At 42.2% G+C, this 3,209-nt stretch overlaps 1 pseudogene; it reads right to left on the bottom strand.

The window, feature by feature from the left end:
* Nucleotides 1-671: 671 nt before the first annotated feature.
* LOC145718573 (large ribosomal subunit protein eL21 pseudogene) lies at nucleotides 672-3,203 on the bottom strand (annotated as a pseudogene).
* Nucleotides 3,204-3,209: the final 6 nt, after the last annotated feature.

Genomic DNA, 3,209 nt, shown 5'->3' with positions numbered 1-3,209 from the left:
ATCACTCCAGATACACCCGAGTATATCCTGTGAGGCTCTGGATGGCAACCTATCACCTCACAGCTCAGAATGTCCCCCCCGCCGCCCCCAAACAGATAGAAGCCACGTTCACACTATCGTAGCAAGTGCCAACAGAGAACTGTGTAAATGAGATCATGATGGTGGGTCTCACCTCCTTGAGGACTCAGCTTGGCACTAGCTACAAGCAGCTGAGAGCCTGACTCAAATTCCCAACGCCCATTGAGGGCAAATAAACATTAAAAGACGAGGGCGCCTGGGTGGCTCAGTCGGTTAAGCGACTGCCTTCGGCTCAGGTCATGATCCTGGAGTTCCGGGATCGAGTCCCGCATCGGGCTCCCTGCTCAGCGGGGGGTCTGCTTCCCCCTCTGCCCTCTTCCCTCTCATGCTCTCTCTCACCCTCTCTCTCCAATAAATAAATAAAATCTTTAAAAAAAAAAAAAACATTAAAAGACGAGACACAGGTTTGGTAACATACCTGTCTGTAACACAAAGAGCACATTTATCTATCTTAGAGATTAGAACTGGGAATTCTGTGCTCTGCCCCTGGTGGAGGGTAAAAATGATCTAGAGGTGTTAGGAAGTAGTTAAGATTTCAACTCCTACTTCTGACATTTTCTCTAGAATGATAAATTCCTGTAAATCTTTACACTCTGAGGAACTGAAAATCGTATGCAAAATAAGCCCATATAAGGCTTGGTATCCACATCTGAAATAAACAATGATGGAGCTGAAGTTAAAGACAAGGTGATGGTAAACAGCGATAAAGAGGCTCGCCTTTGAGGACTCGCGGTCCGATGCTGCCCCCTAGCACTTTGCGAGCAGAATAACACTAACAAGTCAACTGGTTTCAGGACTGAAATCTTTAGCATTGGTATTTGCTATGGACGTTGTTGCCAAGAAAAGAGGGGAGAGGGGAGGGCCTCTACAATTACGCAGCGATAGCCCACCTTAATAGAAAGTGTCCTTTCAGAAAGACCCCGGCATTCGGTAACACACCATCTAGTGGGCTGCTCTAGGTCTTCGCCAGCAGACCTGGAAGGGCCTTGAAGGTGCAGAAGATGCCCTTCCCTGAGCTGTTTGTTTGAATATAGTTAAGTGGGATCCATTACTTCTTTGGGCAGAGTCAGAGTCATTCTTTGTCACTGGAAAAACTCCCTCCTCTGACTTTCCCAGGTGTTCACAAGGAAGTGGGGTGGAAGTTCATAGACCTACTTGATACTTCTCATAACTAATGCTCCTTAAATACATGGTCTAACGTCAGTTTAAAGCAAGGTTACACTAAAACCGAATTATGCAACCAACTGTCACCCCTGGAACCTAAATTAAATGGAACATTTAAATTGATATAATTAATATTTCCAGGAAATGGAGTGGCTCATTAAGACAGAGGTACCAGGAGATCATGGGACCCCTCCCCAACGAACACCAATGACAACCATTTGAAGTAATACGCCCAGAAAAGTCTTCTCATTTCCATTATCACCATTCCAAGAAAACTTGGAAGTTCAAAATTAATTCCATGAAACCTCACTGCTCTCCTATCAAGCCAACTGACCTTAATAGCTCGACAGAGGCTCTGTTGTTTTGTTTTTACAGTCTTGAGGTCTTTTATTTTCTTTACATTTATCATGCCATGAATTCATAGGGAATGGGTTCCAGCAGTTCAGGCTCCTTTCCATTAGTTCTCACAAAGTGTGCTTCTCTGGGTGGGACAGGCTGGCGCTTCAGTTGAACCCAAGTACCTTTCTCTTTGGCTTCTTTTTCTGATCATTTTCCTTCACACGCTTCAGGAAACTGTCTTGGCTCTTTGGGTGTTTAATATGCTCAATGCGTACATTAATTCTCTTGGCAAGAATCTTGCTCTTAACTTGTTTGTTTACAACAATGCCAACAGCATGCTGAGTAACACTGTAGACTCTTCCACTTTTGCCATGGTAACATTTGTGGGGCATTCCTTTTTGAACAGTGCCCATTCCCTTGATGTCCACAATATCACCTTTCTTATAGATTCACATGTATGTGGCCAAAGGAACAACTCCATGTTTTCTAAAAGGTCTAGAGAACATATAGTGGGTACCTCTCCTCTTTCCCTTTGTGTTGGTCATTTTGGCAAATTACTGGAAGATGGCGGTTCCCGCCGAAAGGATCAACAGAGGCTCTGTTAACTGATACCCTGAAACATGGAGAGTTCTATGCTGGGAAAGGGGGAAATAGTAATTAGGGTAAACTGTGAAATAGGAGAGTATCTATTATTTCTGGCTACAAACAGGTGTTTCCAAACTCTCACGTTTAGTCTGAAAAGAAACACATCCAAGACAGTGTGTTTGTGTGTAGGTGGGAAGGAAAGAACAACATACATTTATTTTCAAACAAAAGTTGTTATTTGTTTATTAAGACATTTCTGTTAAATAAGCACAGCTGGCTCAATAAATCATTATACATATATTATCACACATTCAGAAAGTTTCTGAGAAGATATATCAAGATGCGCTTCTCTTGTGGCTCAAATGGATCTGAGAAAAGAACAGAAGAAATTATACACTTGATTTACAGCTGCTGGTCATCAACAAACAAACGTGCTGGCTATGTAACTTGGGGAGGCAGGATAGCTAGACTGCTTTCCCCTCTTGCTAATGTTTTGCTCAACAATTAAACCTATATGCACTCCCAGAGTCTCCTCAATATGAAGAGAAAATATATGAATCTCATACATACGTATGAATCTCAGAAAAGAGATGAACATGCCAACTGCAAAGCTCAACCTCAGAACTACCATATTTCCAAGTCAAAGATCAAGCCATGGGAAGGGAAGCATGTTCTACTGTTTTAAATACTGGGCAGCAAAACTAATGACCAGCCATTAACTAGCTCTGTGACAAGCTACCATTAACTAGCCACAGGGCAAGCTACTTTTAATCTCTCAAGAAACATATACAAAATAAGGGGGTTTGAGCTCATGGAAACTATAATTATATGGGAAGATACTCATCTCTCACTATTATGTTTATCCTTTGTGGATTAAATGTTCAGTAATAACAATTTTGATGACCATTAGTGAATACCATATTAGAGATCTGACCTCAGAAAAACAGAGCCAGATTGTTGTGATTTGGAATAAAAATTCCCAGGGAAGGTTCAAGTCCAACTGGGCTCTTCCTGATCTACTTCCATCCTACTCCCCTACCTGA

Source organism: Leptonychotes weddellii, unplaced genomic scaffold, assembly GCF_054177405.1.
Source record: "Leptonychotes weddellii isolate Sample4059 unplaced genomic scaffold, ASM5417740v2 HiC_scaffold_17867, whole genome shotgun sequence".
NCBI classification, from domain to species: Eukaryota; Metazoa; Chordata; class Mammalia; order Carnivora; family Phocidae; genus Leptonychotes; species Leptonychotes weddellii.
This window is presented reverse-complemented; position numbering and strand designations above follow the sequence as displayed.